General features: G+C 47.3%; 1 pseudogene; it reads left to right on the forward strand.

The window, feature by feature from the left end:
• The first annotated feature begins 18,567 nt into the window (after positions 1-18,567).
• On the forward strand, positions 18,568-19,705 carry LOC148143268 (uncharacterized; annotated as a pseudogene).
• The last annotated feature ends 2,206 nt before the right edge of the window (positions 19,706-21,911 follow it).

Genomic DNA, 21,911 nt, shown 5'->3' on the forward strand with positions numbered 1-21,911 from the left:
ATGGCAAGGATTAGATTCTGTATATTGAGGGTGTTGTCTAATGGGAAGCTTGGTAAAGGTAGAGAGTTGGCACTGCTAATCAAAGCACTGACCACACGGTAGTCTGGTGTCAGCTCGGGTTTCAGGGCCTGGTTTCTCTGTCCTCTGATCTCCCTGTTCCCACAGAGAAAGATGTCGGTCTGTTCTCAGCTTTGCTGGACTTCTGCTGAAGCTCTCACACCACTTTTACATCTTCCAGAACAAGAAAGCATTCAGTCAATCAAAAGCCAACCCACAATCTACCAGAAATAGGGCTCTCCCAGGATTCTGATAGTGCCCTACGTGATGAATTCTGATAGTGCCCTACTTGATGAATTCTCTCTCCCTTCGATGTAACTATTAGTATTGTTGGGGCAAAGTAACTCATGTGTCAAATCATTTAAAGCAAAGTAGTCAGGAGAGGAGACCTTGAGCAAATAACTAGCCGTGCCCCACCCCTTCGTCTCGCCCATTTTCCCATTCCCTACCCCACCCCTGACCCATTGAAGGCGTCACAACGCGGAAGTGGCCCTGTCAGTTTGCATGAAACTCCCTCCCTCTCGGCAATTCTTCGTCCTGGGAGTGTGTGGGGGGGAATCTGTTCACTTGTGGCAACTGGAGTGAATCCAGGGAGGAAACAGACTCTGCAAACTCAGGTATGTGTCTTAATTACCCGGGTGAGGAGTGACAGAAGGATGGGGTGGGGCTGTTTTCCCCTTCGCGCCTGAGTCTGAGACTTTTATAAAATCATGAGGGGTATGGATAAGGGAAATAGACAAGGTCTTTCCCTTGCGATGGGAAAGTCCCGAACTGGAGGGTCATAGGTTCAGGTTGAGGGCAGTGGGGAGATGTAAAAGAGACCTCAGGGGCAACTTTTTCATGAAAAGGGTGGTGCTTTTATGGAATGAGCTGCCAGAGGAAGTTGTGGGGGCTGCTAGAATTCCAACAGTTAAAAGTCATCTGGATGGGTATATGAATACAAAGGGTATGAGAGAAGTATGAATAAAAGCAAGGGGTTGCATTTTGCTGAAACAAGGAAGGGTGCATAGCTGCATCACTGGGAGACAGGGTGGTAAAGAAGGTGTTTAGCACACTTGCCTTCATTCTTCACACCATTGAGTATAGGGGTTGGGACATCATGTTGAGGTTGTACAGGATGTTGGTGAGACCACTTTCAGAGTACTGAGTACAGTTCTGGTGGCCCTGTAATAGGAAGAATACTATTAGAGAGGGTTTAATAAAGATTTACCAGGATGTTGTAAGGACTGGAGAGTTTGAGTTATAAGGAGAGACTGGGACACTTTTCACTGAAGTGCAAGAGGTTGAGTGATGATGTCATTGAGATTTATAAAACCATGAGGAGTGGAGGTAAGGTGAATAGCAAAGGGCTCTTGCTTAGTGTAGAGGTGCTCAAAACTAGGAGGCATATTTTTTAAAGTGAGGGAAGAGAAATTTAAAAGGAGCCTGAGGGACAACGTTTTGGTACAGGGTGGTTTGCATATGGAATGAAGTTGCTGAGGAAGTGGTAGATGCAGGTACAGTTACAACATTTAAGCAACATTCAGATGGGTACATGAATAGAAGGGTTTAGAGGGATATGGGTCAAATGAAAGTAAGTGGGACTAGTTATTTGGGGAATCCTGGTCGGCATGGACGGGTTGGACCGAAGGGTCTGTTTCTGTGCTGTCTACCTCTATGAACCAGAAGTGATCTTGTTGAAACCAGTAGAATTCTGAAAGGGGCTTGACAGGATAGATGCCAATAAAATGCTCCTTTGTGGGGAGGGTCATAGAATCCCAACAATGTGGAAGCAGGCCATTCAGCCCATCTATTACACACTGGCCCTCTGAAGAGCATCCCACCCATACCTAACCCCTTTCTCCATATTTCCCATGGCTAATCCACCCTAACCTACACCCTAAAATACAGAAGAGGAAGTGTTGGATGTCTTGAAACATAAAGGTGGATCAATCCCCAGGACCTGATCTGCTGTAGCCTAGAACTCCTTGGGAAGCTAGAGAAGTGATTGCTGGGCCTGTTGCTGAGATATTATCATCAATAGTCACAGGTGAGGTGCCAGAAGACTGGAGCTTAGCTAACATGGTTCTACTGTTTAAGAAGGGTGGTAGACCAGTAAGCCTGATGTCATTGGTGGGCAAGTTGTTGGAGGGAGTCCTGAGGGACAGGATGTACATGCATTTGGAAAGGCAAGGACTGATTAGGGATAGTCAACATGACTTTGTGCATGGGAAATCATGTCTCACAAACTTGATTGAGTTTTTCTGAAGAAGTAACAAAGAGGATAGATGAGGGCAGAGCAGTAGATGTGATCTATATGGACTTCAGTAAGGCATTCAACAAGGTTCCCCATGGGACACTGATTAGCAAGGTTAGATCTCACAGAATACAGGGAGAACTAGTCATTTGGTTACAGAACGGGCTCAAAGGTAGAAGACAGAGGGTGGCAGTGGAGGGTTATTTTTCAGACTGGAGGCCTGTGACCAGTGGAGTGCCGCAAGGATCGTTACTGGGCCCTCAACGTTTTGTCATTTACATAAATGATTTGGATGCGAGCATAAGAGGTACAGTTAGTAAATTTGCAGATGCCACCAAAATTGGAGGTGTAGTGGACAGCGAAGAGGGTTACCTCAGATTACAACAGGATCTGGACCCAATGGGCTGAGAAGTCACAGATGAAGTTTAATTCAGATAAATGTGAAGTGCTGCATTTTGGGAAAGCAAACCTTAACAGGACTTATTTACTTAATAGTAAGGTCCTAGGGAGTCTTGCTGAACAAAGAGACCTTGGAGTGCAGGTTCATAGCTCCTTGAAATGGAGTTTTAGGTAGATAGGATAGTGAAGAAGGCATTTGGTATGCTTTTCTTTATTGGTCAGAGTATTGAGTACAGGAGTTGCGAGGTCGTGTTGCGGCTGTACAGGACATTGGTTAGGCCACTGTTGGAATATTGCGTGCAATTCTAGTCTCCTTCCTATCAGAAAGATATTGTGAAACTTGAAAGGGTTCAGAAAAGATTTACAAGGATGTTGCCAGGGTTGGAGGATCTGAGCTACAGGGAGAGACTGAACAGACTGGGGCTGTTTTCCCTGGAGCATCGGAGGCTGAGGGGTGACCTTATAATGGTTTACAAAATTATGAGGGGCATGGATAATATAAATAGACCAAGTCTTTTCCCTGTGGTCGGGGAGTCCAGAACTCGAGGGCATAGGTTTAGGTTGAGAGAGGCAAGATATAAAAGAGACCCAAGGGGCAACATTTTCATGCAGAGAGTGGTACGTGTATGAAAAGAGCTGCCAGAGGATGTGGTGGAGGCTGGTACAATTGCAACATTTAAGAGGCATTTGGATGGGTATATGAATAGGAAGGGTTTGGAAGGATATGGGCCCGGTGCTGGCAGGTGGGACTAGATTGGATTGGGATATCTGGTCGGCATGGACGGGTTGGACCAAAGGGTCTGTTTCCATGCTGTACATCTCTATGACTCTAAAAACAAGTTGTAGACAAGTAAAAAGGCTGACCAGGCAAGGAGGTGGTTAACAACCTCAGGGCATCCCTCTTAAACCATGCATCTTGTTTGTTTACGAATTAAACATGCTTCAGCTCTTTTCCTAACTGCTTTCTGGAAATCTGGGTTACACCAGGTTTGTAATACAGTATTAACCATTCCCTCCTTGCCCAAATGTGTACAATAATGCACATAATCAATTGAAAAAGGCAGCAGCAAAGAAGGAACACAAATCAGTCCATCAGGGGTCACCCATATTTCGGTTTGAGTATCGAGGGAGTACCCTATTTGAGGCCATAGTTTGTGCTGTTCAGCAGGGGGCCTCCCCTGTGATTTCAGTCCCATACCCAGGCCTGGCATTCCTATCCCCATATTTTCTCTATCTGGGTTTTGCTGGGGACCCAATGGGACCAGAAGTTTGGGGTATAAGGCTGCCTGCTTGGCAGCAGCATCTATCTGCTCATTCCTTTGATCTTGATAGCTGCCAGATTGATTGGACAAAACATCATTACTATTCGTCTGCCCCGTGGGGGTTACAAATCCTCTTTGTTCCCACAAGTCTCTGTAATCATGGGTCACACCAAAAGCACAGTGAGAGTTGAAGATCTCAACACTGGGAGGGGTCTCTCAGTTCCAAGATCGGTCAAATGAACACTAGGATTATGGTTTGCTTCAGCAAGGTTTCACACTTTAATTTGTAACGGCCAGGCAAAGATTTGTCCAGCAACACAGTTATTAAAAGATTCTGTGTTCCTTGGAGAAACTGCGTGATTAACTTGGAAATATCAATTTTCATATGTTTCTTAAGAGACAGTACAGTCTTAATTACAGAGTAAATCCAATAAAATTACATAATGGACAACAGGTTAACCCAATCATATTTCCTGGGAAATAATGTTGTTTCACACGCACTATCTCCTCATACCTGTGCTTCAAGGTTAGCCAGGATGGTCAGTAATGTCCTATCTAGCTGAATTAGATCCATACTATGAAGAAGGCATTGTTTGCTTAATCTGTGATTCAGTTAGTTCAGGAATGCAGAAATGCAGCTTTTAGCCATTTTAAACAGTGTTAATGTGTAGCCTGAAGCCATGTTGTTATATTACTTTATATTGAGATGCTATTTTGTGGTTAATAAAAGCTCCTGGCAACAGCCTAAATCCAGGTATTCGATCCTCATCTGGTATAGACCTGCTCCGTCACTCAAAACAAAACTAGATTTACAATTTAAAGCCATACGCGCTATTCTGCTAAATTAATCCAGTTGATTTGTTTTTGTTTAAAAATGTGAAAACATCGTGAACAGTTCTTCCAGTAAATCACTGGGTATTCAAATTTCTCTTCAAATTAAAGATCATAACAAAACTGGGTGTCATTGTGGGATTTTGAATCTGGAGGGTGTGCTTGTGAAGGTTGAATGAACAATATTTCAAAGTGAATGTTATCGTGTTCAGTACTAAGACTTTCTGGAGATGAAAAATTTGCCCTTGTGTGTTTTGTAACACTTAACCAAGGTCAGTTCCAGAGAATATGCAGTCATGTTGATCCGAGAGTTAAGAGCTGGCACAAACATCAGAAATAATGGAGGCAGGAGCACAGCAATTAGAGTTAGAAAGTTAGCCAAAAATATAAAAACAGGATGGAAAGTTTCATCAGCTTTTCTTAAAAAAAGTTAAGAAAAGAAAGTGTTGGTTCTGTAGAAAATGAGTCTGGGGATTCAATAACAGAGGATAAAGAGATGATAGATGAATTGAAAAGAGCTTGAATCTGTCTTTACTAGAGAGGATACAAGTAACAGCCCAGAACTAGCTGGAAATCAGGAACTGAAAGGGAAGGAGGAACTGAAGACAATTACAATTACCAGGGAAGTCGTACTGAGTAAACTGTTGGAACTACGAGTTCACAAGTCCCAGTTGGCCAAAGTATTTCATTCTAGACCCTTAAAGAAAAACTAGCTCGTGAAATAGTTAATGCATTGGTTTTAATTTTCCAAATGTCATTAGTTTCAGGGGAGGTTTCTTTAGATTGGAAAACTCCTTCCTTCAAAAAGGCAGACCGAGAACAGGAAACTGCACACCATTTATCTTAACATATGCCATAGGGAAAATGTTCAAAGCTATGATTAAAGATGTGATGACAGGGCACTTGTATAAGTTCAGGCAGCGTGAATCTGTTTTTGTCATTGGGAAATAATGTTTTGAAGAACTGCCTCTCCGCACTGCAACTGAGCTGATGAATCTCATCCTAGTTTCAAACTTCCAGCTCAGCACTGTCCCCATGACTTGTCCGGACTTGTCCGACCTGCCTATCTCCTTTTCCTGGATCAATGGTGCTGGAAGAGTTCAGGCAGCATCTGAGGAGCTTCAGCAAAATCGATGTTTCGGGCAAAAGCCCTTCATCAGGAATAAAGGCAGAGAGCCTGAAGCGTGGAGAGATAAGCTAGGGGAGGGTGGGGGTGGGGAGAGAGTAGCATAGAGTACAATAGGTCAGTGGGGGAGGAGATGAAGGTGATAGGTCAGGGAGGAGAGGGTGGAGTGGATAGGTGAAAAAGGAGCTAGGCAGGTCGGACAAGTCCGGACAAGTCAAGGGGACTGGAAGTTTGAAACTAGGATGAGGTGGGGGAAGGGGAAATGAGGAAGCTGTTGAAGTCTACATTGATGCCTTGGGGTTGAAGTGTTCCGAGGTGGAAGATGAGGCGTTCTTCCTCCAGACGTCTGGCGGTGAGGGAGTGGCGGTGAAGGAGGCCCAAGACCTCCATGTCCTTGGCAGAGTGGGAGGGGGAGTTGAAATGTTGGGCCATGGGGTGGTTTGGTTGATTGGTGCGGGTGTCTCGGAAATGTTCCCTAAAGCGCTCTGCTAGGAGGCGCCCAGTCTCCCCAATGTAGAGGAGACCGCATCGGGAGCAACGGATACAATAAATGTTATTAGTGGATGTGCAGGTAAAATTTTGATAGATATGGAAGGCTCATTTAGGGCCTTGGATAGAGGTGAGGGAGGAGGTGTGGGCACAGGTTTTACAGTTCCTGCGGTGGTAGGGGAAAGTGCCAGGATGGGAAGGTGGGTCGTAGGGGGGCGTGGACCTGACCAGGTAGTCACGGAGGGAACGGTCTTTGCGGAAGGAAGAAAGGGGTGGGGAGGGAAATATATCCCTGGTGGTGGGGTCTTTTTGGAGGTGGCGGAAATGTCGGCGGATGATTTGGTTTATGCGGAGGTTTGTCGGGTGGAAGGTGAGCACCAGGGGCGTTCTGTCCTTGTTACGGTTGGAGGGGTGGGGTCTGAGGGCAGAGGTGTGGGATGTGGACGAGATGCGTTGGAGGGCATCTTTAACCACGTGGGAAGGGAAATTGTGGTCTCTAAAGAAGGAGGCCATCTGGTGTGTACTGTGGTGGAACTGGTCCTCCTGGCAGCAGATACGGCGGAGGCAGAGGAATTGGGAATACGGGATGACATTTTTGCAAGAGATAGGGTGGGAAGAGGTGTAATCCAGGTAGCTGTGGGAGTCGGTGGGTTTGTAAAAAATGTCAGTGTCAAGTCGGTTGTCACTAATGGAGATGGAGAGGTCCAGGAAGGGGAGGGAGGTGTCAGAGATGGTCCAGGTAAATTTAAGGTCAGGGTGGAATGTGTTGGTGAAGTTGATGAATTGCTCAACCTCTCCGCAGGAGCACGAGTTGGCGCCAATGCAGTCATCAATGTAGCGGAGGAAGAGGTGGGGAGTGGTGCCGGTGTAATTACAGAAGATCAACTGTTCTACGGAGCCAACAAAGAGATAGGCATAGCTGAGGCCCATACGTGTGCCCATGGCTACCCCTTTGGTCTGGAGGAAGTGGGAGGATTCAAAGGAGAAATTGTGAAGGGTGAGGACCAGTTCGGCCGAACGAATGAGAGTGTCAGTGGAAGGGTACTGTTGGGGATGTCTGGAGAGGAAAAAACAGAGGGCTTGGAGGCCTTGGTCATGGCGGATGGAGGTGTAGAGGGATTGGATATCCATGGTGAAGATGCGGCGTTGGGGGCCGGGGAAACGGAAGTCTCCCACCCACAGCTTCCAACCATCACCTCAGGAGATCTCCCACCCACAGCTTCCAACCTCATAGTCCTGGAACCCCGCACTGCCCGGTTCTACCTCCTTCCCAAAATCCACAAGCCTGACCACCCTGGCCGACCCATTGTCTCAGCATGCTCCTGCCCCACTGAACTTATGTCTACTCGACACTGTCCTATCCCCCCTAATCCAGGAACTCCCCACATATGTTCGAGACACCACCCATGCCCTCCACGTCCTCCAAGACTTCCGTTTCCCCGGCCCCCAACGCCTCATCTTCACCATGGATATCCAATCCCTCTGCACCTCCATCCGCCATGACCTTGGATACTGCCGGAACTGCTGTGCTCTTCCAGCACCACTGATCCAGAATCTGGTTTCCAGCATCTGCAGTCATTGTTTTTACCACCTTGATGAATCTCCAGTGCCGACAGGGAATGGAATCCCTTCCCCCATTCCCCACATTTCCACAGCTTCTCCGCAGTTCTGGTATCCTTTTAGCTCCCTGTTTCTGATGAACAAGTGAAAGTGTGATCATACTCAGGAAACGTGTACAGTCACCACCTACTGCGAATAGTGTAATGTTTCTCCATCTGTGTATCTGTTTACAGCTCCTTCCCACAGACAGCTCACTGGGGCACACTCTCTCCCAACAAGGGGAAAAGACATACAAATGTTGAGGAGTCAGACAAAATGCGGAAGCAATAAAATGTCGAAACACAGGGGAAAAAAATTGTGGCCCCCTGTTGGCATTTGGGCACTTAAAATCTGTCAGAAACACCAACATCCCAAAGAGCATACTGCGCATGTTTGTCGGTGTCAGCAACACATTGCGCATGTTTGTTGGTGTCAGCAAACTAGTGGGCATGCTCGTCACTCTGCGTTAAAAAAGGCGCGCGACCTTTTTTTGATTGCCCAATAGGGAGTCCTGGAGGACCGGAAGGACGTTGGTCCTCCTGCCAATCAGAGTCACCCCGTTGTCTGACTGCGGAAGTTGGACAATGAGGTTCCGAAGCTGCTGCTCGTGTCTGAATGAAGATTGAGCTTTATCCCAGACTGCAAATTCCTCTATCCATTATTTGTGAGTACGGCGCTCTCTTCTCTTGCCATCTTTTCCATTTAATTTTCATTTTGGGTTCAGTTGTTGACTTGCAGCAACTAAAAGGAAAGGGAGTGTGTTGGGGTGGGGATAGACTCTGGAAACGGTGCTCCAGGTCTGTGTCTTAATTGGCAAAATAGACAAGCGGGAGGCTGGAAGAACACAGCAAGCCGGGGGTGGAGAAGTCAATGTTTCCAGTGTAACCCTTTTTCAGGATTGGGGATGAGTGTAGGGGGCGATGCAGATAAAGGGTGTGCTGGGTGGTGAAGTGGGCATAGGAGTAGACAGGTAGAGGGTTCGACCTAGGCAAAAGTGAGAACTGCAGATGCTGGAAACCAGAGTTTAGATCAGAGTGGTACTGGAAAAGCACAGCAGGTCAGGCAGCATCCGAGGAGCATGAAAATCGACGTTTCGGGCAAAGCCCTTCATCAAGAATTTCCCCAGATTCGGGGAGTCCAAAGCTGGAGGGCGTATGTTTGAGGTGAGAGGGTAATGATTTAAAAGGGACGTGAAGGACAACTTTTTCACATAGACGGTTGTGCATGTATGAAACGAACTGCAAGAAGAGTTGGTGGAGGCTGGTACGATTATGTTTAAAATGCATCTGGCTGGGTACATGAAACGGGATGGTTTGGAGTCGTGTGGGTCATGTGCTGGCAAACGGGACTAGATTAATTTCAGATATGTGGTCGGCACAGACAAGTTGGGCCGTAAAGTCTGTTTCCATGCTGTGAAAGCAGAAGTGTGGCTGTGAAGACTGGACATTCTGAGCATCTTTCAAAGATGTAAAAACAATTACTGCAGATGCTGGAAACCAGATTCTGGATTAGTGGTGCTGGAAGAGCACAGCAGTTCAGGCAGCATCCAAGGAGCAGCGAGATCAACGTTTTGGGCAAAAGCCCTTCAGGAATAAAGGCAGAGAGCCTGAAGCGTGGAGAGATAAGCTAGAGGTGGGTGGGGGTCGGGAGAAAGTAGCATAGTATACAATCAGTGAGTGGGGGAGGGGATGAAGATGATAGGTCAGGGAGGAGAGGGTGGAGTGGATAGGTGGAAAAGGAGATAGGCAGGTAGGACAAGTCCGGACAAGTCATGGAGACAGTGCTGAGCTGGTAGTTTGGAACTAGGGTGAAGTGGGGGAAGGGGAAATGAGGAAACTGTTGAAGTCCACATTGATGCCCTGGGGTTGAAGTGTTCCGAGGCGGAAGATGAGGCGTTCTTCCTCATCTGGTGTCTGGTGATGAGGGAGCGGCAGTGAAGGAGGCCCAGGACCTCCATGTCCTCAGCAGAGTGGGAGGGGAAGTTGAAGTGTTGGGCCACGGGACGGTGTGGTTGATTGGTGCGGGTGTCCCGGAGATGTTCCCTAAAGCGCTCTAATAGGAGGCGCCCAGTGTTTTGCCCTTACTGGGAGCAGAAGAATACAGACAGACTCTGATCTCACACCTTTAATGCATGGTCTGAGCTGAGATGATACCTTTTGTTATAAAACCTTAAGTTATTTCAATAAAGCGTCTTTCAGGAAGTTCTGGGATTTACATATTAATGATACCTGCAGACCACACTGAAAGGCTTAACGATCCAAGTTTGTTCAATATATCATTTCAGTGGCTGGACACTAATGTTTTTCTATAAATTCTGTGCCTTATGATGTTATTCTCCACAACCACCTGATGAAGGAGCAGCACTCCAAATGCTGGTCCTTCCAAATAAATCTGTTGGACGATAACCTGGGTGTGTGATTTTTTTTTAAATAACTTTGTACAGGTTAGGGTGGATTGACCATGCTAAAGTGCTCACTGTGTCCAGGGAGGTGCTGGTTTGTGTGAATTGGCTGTGCTAAATTACACATCGTGTCCAGGAACGGATTGGTTATGCTAAATTACCTGTAGTGCCCAGGAATGTGCAGGTTAGGGTTAATTGGCCAGGCTAACTTATCCAGAGTGAAGATCTAGACCCCTCTTAAGGGGCTTTTTGGTTCGAGATTGGTCTAAAGAATCAATGGAATGCGGTCTGCACAAAGCAAGGTTATCAGTTTAATAAGGCAGCTTGACACAATTCTGTCCAGCAACACAGCGGTTAAAGCTTCTGTGTTCCATGGTGAAGTTGTGCAAGTACATTCAAAAATTACACATTATTTATTTAAGTTTTTTTAAGACACAGTACAGCCTTAATTACAAGAAAATACCAATCAAATATAATAAGGTGACATGATTTACAGCAGGTTAATCCAATGATATTTCCTGGGAAAGGAGTCTTAATTACATAAATCATCATGCCATGGTAGCAGCTCAAGGTTAGTTCAATTGGTCAATTAATGTGTCAGTGTTCATTTTAAGCAGACTCCATTGTCCTCTTATCTTTGGATTTTAGCTTAATTCTGCAAAACAGCAGGACAAGTTGAGTTCAATCATTATTCTTAGCCATTTTGCTGTATTGTTTTAAATTGAAAAGCCATTTTGTGGTTAGTAAAAATCTGCATATACTTGTTGCGTCTGACAATAACCTAAATTCAAATTTTAGATCCTCACCTGAAGCATCAGAGTCTGAGGGGTGACCTTATAGATGTTTGTAAGAGGCATGGATATGGTGAATACCCAAGGTCTTTTCCCCAGGGTAGGGGAGTCCAAAGCTCGAGGCCATATGTTTGAGGTGAGAGGGGAATGATTTCAAAGGGATCTGAGGGGCAACTTCACGCAGAGAGTGATGCATGTATGGAACGAGCTGCCAGAGGGAGTGGTTGTGGCTGGTACAATTACAACATTTTAAAAAGCATCTGGATGGGAATATGAATAGGAAGGGTTCAGAGGGATATGGGCCATATGCAGACAAATGAGACTAGATTAGTTTTGGAGATCTGATCAGATGAATTGGACCAAAGGGTCTGTTTCTGTGCTGTATGACACTAATCATCTTTGGAGAAAGCAGAAGTGTAGTTATGAAGACTGGACTTTCAGAGCAGCTTTCAATGATGTTTTGTCCTTACTGGGAGCAGAAGTTGTTACAATGAAATCTTGCATTTGTGAGACAGCGACTTAGTGAGTGAGTACATCCCAGATTTTGGTGGAAAGTGGGAATTCATTGCACTGTGGGGATGAAGCTGTACCCTATCCAGTCATTGCTGCTGGTGGGTGAGACCAGACCTCAAGACTAAGGGGAGTAGATTTAGGACAGCAGTGAGGAGGAGAAAGTGAGGACTACTGCTTTTCCTGGAGTGTAGTGAATCTATGGAATTCTCTTCATTAAGTATATTCAAAATGGGTTTTTGCATGGTTGGGGAATTAAGGGTAGTTGGGGCAATGCTGCTAGAAGGAGCTGAGACGATGGATAGATCGGCCATGATCGCAATGAAGAATGGGGCAGGCTCGATAGGCAAAATGGCTGACTCCTGCTTTTATTACTGTGAAACTATTTCCCATAGCTAACCCACCTCATCTGCACATCACTGAGCACTGTGGGTAATTTAGCATAGCGAATCCACTCTAACCTGCACCTACCTGGACACCATGGGTAAATTAGCACAGCCAATCCAACCGAAATTACGCAACACTGAACACTGGCTAATTTAACATGGTCAATCCACCCTAACCTGGACAAAGTTAAACATCACAACACCAGATTATAGCCCAATGGGTTTATTTGGAAGTACGAGCTTTCGGAGCACTGCTCCATCATCAGGTGGTTGTGGAGTATAAGGTCATAAGGAACAGAATTTATTGAAGAAGATTAAAGTGTCCTGCCACTGAAATGATATATTGAACAAACCTGGATTGTTACCTCTTTCATCTTTTACAGTGGGTTGCAACTATCATTCATATGTAAATCTCGATAACATAAGGTTTTATAACAAAAGGTAACAACATCTGGGTGGCATGGTGGCTCAGTGGTTCTTAATTCTGCCTCACAGCACTTGGGACCCAGGTTCAATTCCAGCCACTGGCCACAGTCTGTGTGAAGTTTGCACATTCTCTCCGTGTCTGCATGAGATTTCTCCCGGTGCTCCGGTTTCCTCCCACAATTCAAAAGTATGCAGGTTAGGTGAATTGGCCATGCTTAAATTGCCCAGTGTGTTACATGCACTGGTCAGGGGTAAATATGGAGAATGGGGCCTGGTGGGTTACTGTTTGGAGGGTTGGTGTGGACCTGTTGGGCCTGTTTCCGTACTGTAGGGAATTGAATCCAATCTCAGCTCAGACAATGCGTTAAAAGTCAGAGTCTGTCTTTATCCCCACTTGAATCTGACTAGTTCTGTTTCTAAAGTAGGAATTTATAAAATACAACGTTCTGACCGCTTGCAGATTGTGCATTTTTGAGCAAAATAGAATTTATCTGAAAATATAATTCTGCAAATGAAAATTCACCCCCATGGACTTGTGTGTGCTTACAGCTAAAAAGTTTATTTCCGTGCTGTGTATCTCTGTCTATTTGGTAACAGATGCTTTATTTCTGTTGGCATAAATATTGTTGCAAGTCATAGTTGGGTACTAATAGTTAGATATAAAGCAAAGAGAATTCCTCAAATAGGGCACTATCAGAATCCTGGGAGACCCCTATTTCTGGTTTACTTCCTATTGACAAACATTAAGCATGAGCACCTATTTATTTCTATTTTTTTGTTTCACCTTTTCTTGTTTGATTCCCTGGTATATTTGCACTCTGTGTCTGGTCGGTTGTCAGGCTGGGACATAGTGGATTGGGTTTCGATTGACTGAATGTTGTATTGTTCTGGAAGGTGTAAAGGGGGTGGGGGGGGTGGGGGGGGTAGTGTTGGGGAATCAAAACTTCAGCAGAGCTGAGTACAGACCAACATCTTACTCTGTGGGAACAGGGAGATCAACAAAGGACAGAGAAACCAGGACCTGAAATCCGACCTGACACCGGATTACTGTGATCAGTGTTTTCATTAGCAATGCCAACCCTCTACCTTCACCTAGCTCCCCGTTTGACTACCCCCTCGATATTCAAGATCCAATCCTTGTCGTCCTGAAGCCATGTCTCTGTAGGGAGTCTCAGATCATAATTATTCTCTTCAATGTGTGCAGTCAGTTCATTCACTTTTGTAACAGTGCAGCACTTTTTTCGGTTTACATTTTTATGATCTTTGCAATCCAGTTTTAATTGCTGGTACATTTACTCTCCTTGTCTCCATCATTCTGTGAGGTTCATTTCCCACATCACTACATTGCTCACTGGCCTTGATTGGGATTGGCCATAGTGCCCAGGGATGTGCAGGTTAGGTGTATTTGACAGGGTAATGTAGAGCGGTAGGGGAATGGGTCTGGGTGGGTTCCCCTTCAGAGGGTCGGTGTGGACTCGTTGGGCCGAGTGGCCTGCTCCCACACTGTGGGGATTCTCTGAAGCGAAGGGATATTTACAAACGGTGCAGGACAGCGCAGGCGCAGTGCGTGCGCCCGGCTTGGCCCCGCCCATTCCCTCCTTTCGTGACGTCACAACGCGGAAGTGACACTGAATGAATGAAAATCCCTCCGTCTGGGCTAATCCTGGGGCGGGAAAATCTGTTCACTTGTAGCAACGGGAGTGATTCCAGGGAGAGAGCAGACCCTGTCAACTCAGGTATGGGAGTTAATTACCAGGTGAGGAGGACAGAGATTGGGAGGAGTAGATATCTTTTCTGTTTTCCTTTTCAAAATGCACCCGATTTCCACAAGTAAATGCAACAGGTAAAAGTACAGCACATGCAGCTTCAAGCCGGCTGTGCATCCTCTGTTCTTCCTCTGCCTTGGCTCCAGCACTTTTGGCTTCCCTTCCCTTCTCGACTCCCCCCTCCCCCGCCGGTTGTTGATACCTCAATGTTTTTCCGGTTGTCTTTTGTGGGCTTTGAAAACTTTCCCAATCGTCTGAGTACAGGATTTGGGAGATTATGTTGCAGCTGTACAGGACATTGGTTAGGCCACATTTGGAATATTGTGTGCAGTACTGGTCTCTCTGCTGTAGGAAGGATGTCATAGAGTCATGGATGTTGTGAAACTTGAAAGGGTTAAGAAAAGATTGGCAAGGATGTTGTCAGGGTTTGAGCTGATCAGGATGGGGCTGTTTTCCCTTGAGTACCAGAGGCTGAGGGGAGACCCGACAGATTTCTATAAAATCATGAGTGGCATGGGCAGGATAAATAGACGAGGTGTTTCCCTGGAATGGGGGAGTCCAGAACTAGAGGGTAATAGGTTTAGGGTTGGGGGGAGATTTAAAAGGGCCCTAAGGGGCTACTCTTGTATTCAGAGGGCGGCGCATGTAAGGAATGAGCTGCCAGAGGAAGTGGTGGAGGCTGGTACAATTCCAGCATTTAAAAGGCATCTCGCTGGGTATATGAATAGAAAGGGTTTAGAGGGATATGGGCCAAGTGCTGTCAAATGGGACTAGTGATTGAGGATATCTGATCGGCATGGATGAGTTGGACCGAAGGGACTATTTCTGTGCTGTACATCTGGTAGACAATGGTCCTCAGAATTCTGTTCCCATTAGGCTCACCCTTAACTCTATTGCACATGGTCGTGGTGACGGTATCACATTCTGAAATGAGAAAAGACCTATAAATGCGCAAGGGAATAGTTCCGTTCCGGGTGTGTACATGGAGATGGGTATAGTTACTTATGATGCATAAGGCCTGTTGTTACCCAGCCAGTGGAATGCAAGCCATCTTTGTATATGGACAGGAGGTATAAGGCTCCTTTTGTCTTACACGAGTGGGCGTGACAGGTCTCAAGTAGGCAGGTGATGTTATGTGGAATATGAACAATTGCACACCCATAGCTGGTTCCATTAAAGCAATTCTCATACGACCATGCAGTAGAGTGAAAAGATGTCAGCAAACAGGTAGCACGAGGCTCATATGGTGTTGGAAAGTGATACTGTATTTCTCTGCGGAGGGTCGGCAGTCGGGAGTCTGATGAATAGAATGGAATCGGGGACTGGGGACGGGGCAAGTAAGTCATCTTCCGATAGAGAGGAGTAACATACTACTGCCTCTGCGGTGAAGAGCGTTCTGTGGGCCTGTATAAATAAGTTGTTTGTGGATTGAGGAGTTTCCCTTATCAGGCTTCCCTTTTCTTGAGTTGGCCCGTCCTGCAAAAAGTGATGGTGTTCCTGGGCGCCCTTAAAATATTTACCATAATAACGGGGTTGATCACTTTTATCCTCACTAGGCTTTCGTCTGCAGGTAAGATCAAAAAGACATAACTCCCAATGATGTCTACTGTCCAGATGGACCATCTGGTCTTTCTGATGTAAGAGTCTATTGCAATAATCAATCTTCATCACGTTCCACACGTCAAAGGCGCCTGGTCCGGTCCACTGGACGACATCTCCTCAGCATGGGTGGTGGATAATCTCTGATCATTCCTGGTCGCATCCATACTTAGTGGCTTTCCCCATCAGGATGTTGTACGTGATCAGAAAGGTGAGGAGATAGCGATCCCCCACATGTCCCTCCTCTTAGTTCAAGTATCTGTAATAAGATGAATATTAGAACAACAGCCAAATTCAAAAACCCAAATGGACAGGGTCCACTCCTTTTGTTGGGATTCCAGGATTCTCTCCTCCTTTTCCCCCCCTTTTGATTGGTGCGGTCAATCAATTTACAATGGTGCAGTTGGACCCAAGCTGAGCGCCCAGCGACTGTGACCACCGTAGGGGTGGGAAGTAAAACCTGGAAGGGGCCATTCCAACGAGGTTGGAGACCTTTGCCAGTCCAGTTCTTGATGAGCACCAACGCACCAGACTCTACCCGTGACGAGGCTGAAAGGGAGGGAACATCGCCATAGGCCGCACGCTCTTGGGAGTGAAAGGCACGCATAACACTAGTTAGAGCAAGAACATGTCCACATGACCGAAGCAATCATTGGTTGTGGACTGAGAAGGGAGCTGAATCATTCCAAGGGGTACGGAGGGGGTGACCAGAGAGACACTCAACTGGAGACAGTCGCATCTTGCCCGCAGACATGGATCGCATCTGGAATAAGGCCACAGGGATTAGCATAACCAGGAGAGGCCAGACTTGGCCATTAATTTGGCAAGTTTAGTTTTGCGTCTGGTTAAAACATTCAACAAGGCCGGCCGCCTGAGGATAAGCACCATGCAGTTGCCGACAAATACAAAGCTGGGAACAGAGTTCTCCGTTAATATTACCTACAAAGTGTGGTCCATTGTCCGAGCTAATGCACGCAGGTATACTGAAGCGGGGAATTATTTCCTTAAACAAAATCTTCACCACAGTCTCAGCAGTAGTGTTAGGAGGAGGGTAGGCTTCAATCCGCATAGAAAAGTCATTAACAATAAGCAAAACATATTTCTAGCAACTCAACTAATTTCTCCAACTCAATGAAGTCCAGTTGAAGTGTCTCCAAGGGACCCTCCAGCAAGGGAGTTCTCGTCGAGATACTTGAACTAAGAGGTGGGGGATCGCCTACCCACTGACCTGTTTGATCACGTACAACATCCTGATCGGGAAAGCCACTGACTTGAGTATCGATGCGATCTGGAATGATCTAAGATTATCCTGATGTCTTCTGGTGCACCAGACCTGACGCTTTCAACGTGGAGTCACTTGAGCGATGGTGTGAGCTGCCAGAGGAAGTGGTGGGTGCTGGTACAATGACAAGTTAAAAGGCTCCTGGACGGGCATCTGAATATGAAGGGTTCAGATGGGTCAGGGCCAAGTGATCGCAAATGTGACTGGAGTCATAGAGATGTACAGCACAGAAACTGACCCTTCGGTCCAACTCGTCCTTGCTGACCAGATAGCCAACTCGGACAGATTTGGCCATGGGTCTGTTTCTGTGCTGTGTGACTCAAATTGTCTTCAGTGAACGCAGAAGTGTGGTTGTGAAGGCTGGACTATCAGAGCATGTTTTGCCCTGACTGAAAGCAGCTGAAAATGTGTTGTTGGAAAAGCGCAGCAGGTCAGGCAGCATCCAAGGAGCAGGAGAATCGACGTTTCGGGCATGAGCCCTTCTGCGCTTTTCCAGCAACACATTTTCAGCTCTGATCTCCAGCATCTGCAGTCCTCACTTTCTCCTGACTGGAAGCAGGAGAAGAGTTTGACTGAAGTGTGTCGGTGTTAATGCCTTGATGTCTCATTTTGCTCCCACCTTCCTGGGGTCATTAACCATTTCGTGTCTGGTCCTTCCTCAAGAAGCTGCATTGCAGGTTTACCCTGAATTGACACTTTTTTTTGCTTCCCAAAATCAGACCTGCTCACTCTCCGCAGGATCCCAGTGTTGTGAAAGATATTAACTTTCGGGTGGAGTTATCCAAAATTCAGAGAGATGTTAGTCTTGATGTTTTTGCTTTTTCTGCCCCTGTAAGATCCTGAATCAGCACCTTCAGGGGAATTAGTTAGAGCGGAGTGAGAACAGAGGGGGAGAGAGTGTGGGATGGTGCTTTCAATTTTGTGGTACAACAAAAGAATATTCCACAGAAAGTAGAATTGCTTTTTCTGAATTACTACCCTGCACTGATGATCCCTTTTGTAATCCCTTTTTGCAGAGTATTTGAAAATCTGAAGAATGATGTTTCAAAATCAACGAATGAAGGGCTTACGCTCGAAACACTGACTCTCCTGCTCCTCGGATGCTGCCTGACCTCCTCTGCTTTTCGACTGACTGTCCAGCGTCTGCAGTCCTCACTTTGATGTCAATGTCTGACAGTCACACAATCCATCAGGACCGCAATGATTTTTGACTGTGATTTCTGTGAGAGGGATCAACGCTTTTTGGTTCCTGTTTGAGGACGTTTTCAGCATCAGTGGGACTGGACGAGAGACCGCACTGTTGCAGCGCACTGTGTGTGGAGCCTGAAACAGTTATACGGCCTGGGAAGGGGATTTCACGGCAGGGAGGAGCTCCACACGTGTTTGTGTGCAGCTGAAGCTGTGGCCATGGAGAAACCTGAGGAATCCCACCCCGTGGAGAAACCGTGGAAGTGTGGCGATTGTGGGAAAGGCTTCCGTGTCCCGTCTGCCCTGGAGACTCATCGGCGCAGTCACACTGGGGAGAGGCCATTCCCCTGCACCGACTGCGGGAAGGCCTTCAGACATTCCTCCCACCTGTTGGCCCACCAGCAGGACCACACGGGGGAGAGGCCCTACAGCTGCCCAGATTGTGGGAAGGGCTTCAGGTATTCCTCCACCCTGCTGAGCCACCAGCGTGTCCACACAGGGGAGAGGCCCTTCAGCTGCCCTGAGTGCGGGAAGGCCTTTACCGACGTCTCCGCCCTGATGAGGCACCAGCGGATCCACACAGGGGAGAGGCCCTTCAGCTGCCCTGAGTGTGGGAAGGCCTTCAGTTATTCCTCCACCCTGCGGAGCCACCGACACGTCCACACGGGGGGAGAGGCCCTTCAGCTGCCCTGAGTGCGGGAAGGCCTATACCGACGTCTCCGCCCTGCAGAAGCACCAGCGGATCCACACTGGGGAGAGGCCCTTCAGCTGCCCCGAGTGTGGCAAGGCCTTTACCCACGTCTCTGCCCTGCGGAGCCACCAGCGCGTCCACACGGGGGAGAGGCCCTTCAGCTGCCCTGAATGCGGGAAGGCCTATACCGACGTCTCCTCCCTGATGAGGCACCAGCGGGCGCACACAGGGGAGAGGCCCTTCAGCTGCCCCGAGTGTGGGAAGGCCTTTACCGACATCTCCTCCCTGATGAGGCACCAGCGGATCCACACGGAGGAGAGGCCCTTTGCCTGCTCTCAGTGCCGGAAGGCATTCAGCAATTCCTCCACTCTGCTGACCCACCAGCATGTCCACACAGGGGAGAGGCCGTTCACCTGCTCTCAGTGCGGGAAGGGCTTCACCTGCTCCTCCAACCTGCGGAGCCACCAGCGGATCCACACCGGGGAGAGGCCCTTCAGCTGCCCCGAGTGTGGCAAGGCCTTTAGCGATTCCTCCAACCTGCTGACCCACCAGCGGATCCACACCGGGGAGAGGCCGTTCACCTGCTCTCAGTGTGGGAAGGGCTTCACCCGCTCCTCCCACCTGCGGAGCCACCAGCGAGTTCACGTGCCATCGCAGGGGGATTGAAGGAGTGATGGCCGAGTGCCATTATCGATTGGACCATCAACCCAGTTCCAGGGACTCTGGGTTTGAATCCCTCCCCGACAGATGGCAGAATTGGTATTTGGTCAGAAATGTGGAGTTGGGAATCTAACGATGAGAGTGTTTCAGGGAGGGGGTGGTGCAGGGGAGAAAGCCCCCATCTGATTCACTCTCTCCCTTGTTAGAGAATGGAACCGCCATTGTGGGAAAGGATTCACTCGGTTGTTCCAGCTGCATCCTTTACCCGGTCTGGCCTACACGTGACTCCAGACCCACAGCAGTCTGGTTGACTCTACACTGCCCCTTCCTGGCAAAGGAGTGGGGAGAAACTTACTTGGAGACAAGGTATGGGTTGAAATTGCTGAGTGAGGCAATACTTCCTCCGGGTTACGGCTGTACCAAGGATCCGATTACAAAGGGACAACTTGGTGCTGGCCAATAGTAAAGACAGTGAGGGGGGGTCGGACAAGGGGAGGTGTGGTGTGTGCGCTTTGACCTTGAGCTGTTCAAAAAGCAACTACTTTTTTCTCTGCCTTTTTGCTGGGGGGATCTGAAGCTGTAACAAAGTTGGGTTGCAATAAAGGTTACCTGAACTTACCACCGGGCTCAGACTCTCATTGAAAGCTTTGAGCTCCAAGCAGTTTTTGTTTTAAAGCTGCTCATTTCTTTCAGCCTCCTGCACTAAGTTTAGAACAAAGAACATAGAACAATCCAGCGCAGAACAGGCCCTTCGGCCCTTGATGTTGCGTCGACCTGTGAACTATTCTCGTTCCCCTACACTATCCCAAAATCATCCATGCACTTATGAAAGGATTGTTTAAATCTCCCTAATGTGGCTGAGTTGACTACCTTAGCAGGTAGGGCATTCCGCTCCCTTACCACTCTGTAAAGAACTTGTCTCTGACATCTGTCTTAAAGCTATCCCCCCTCAATTTGTAGTTATGCCCCCTCGTACACGCTGACGTGATCATCCTAGGAAAACGTCTTTCTCTGTCTACCCTATCTAATCCTCTGATCATCTTGTATGTCTCTATCAAATCCCCCCTTAGCCGCCGCCTTTCCAATGAGAAAAGGCCCAAGTCTCTCAGCCTTTCCTCATAAGACCTTCCCTCCAGACCAGGCAACATCCTGGTAAATCTCCTCTGCTTTTCCAATGCTTCCACATCCTTTCTGTAATTGGGTGACCAGAACTGTACACAATATTCCAAGTGTGGCTGCACCAGCGTTTTGTATAGTTGCAGCATGATATTGCGGTTCCGGAACTCGATCCCTCTACCAATGAAACCTAACACACCGTATGCCTTCTTCACAGCACTATCCACCTGGGTGGCAACTGTCAGGGATCTACGCACATGGACTCCAAGATCCCTCTGCACATCCACACTACCAAGAATCTTTACATTGACCAAGTACTCTGCCATCCTGTTATTCTTCCCAAAGTGCATCACCTCGCATTTAGCTGCATTGAACTCCATTTGCCACCTCTCAGCCCAATTCTGCAGTTTATCCAAATTTCCCCCTGCAACCTGTAACATTCTTCCAAACTGTCCAGTACTCCACCGACTTTAGCGTCGTCTGCAAATTTACGAATCCATCCACCTATGCCTGTGTCTAAGTCAGTTATAAAAATGACAAACAGCAGTGGTCCCGAAACTAGTAATTGGACTCCAGACTTAATATTTTCCATCAACCACCACTCGCTGCCTTCTTCCAGTTTCTAATCCAAACTGCTAAATCACCCTCAATTCAATGCCTCTGCATTTTCTCCATCAGCCTCCCATGTGGAACCTTATCAAAGGCTTTACTGAAGTCCAAGTATACCACATCAACTGCCCTACCCTCATCTACATGCTTGGTCACCTTCTCAAAGAACTCAATGAGATTTGTGAGACGCGACCTGCCCTCCACGAAACCATGTTGACTGTCTGAAATCAAATTGTTGCTTACCAGATGATTTTAAATCTTCCCTTATAATCCTTTCCAAAATCTTTTCTACAATAGATGTAAGGCTCCCTGGTCTATAATTACCTGGGTCATCTCTGCTGCCCTACTTGAACAAGGGCACAATATTTGCAATCCTCCAGTCCTCCGGTACTAAACCCGTAGACAATGACGACTCAAATATCAAAGCCAAAGGCTCTGCTATCTCCTCCCTAGCTTCCCAGAGAATCCTCGGATAAATCCCATCCAG

This window comes from Chiloscyllium plagiosum, unplaced genomic scaffold (assembly GCF_037043375.1).
Source record: "Chiloscyllium plagiosum isolate Xiang-an unplaced genomic scaffold, Cpla_swu_hap1 HiC_scaffold_27, whole genome shotgun sequence".
NCBI classification, from domain to species: domain Eukaryota; kingdom Metazoa; phylum Chordata; class Chondrichthyes; order Orectolobiformes; family Hemiscylliidae; genus Chiloscyllium; species Chiloscyllium plagiosum.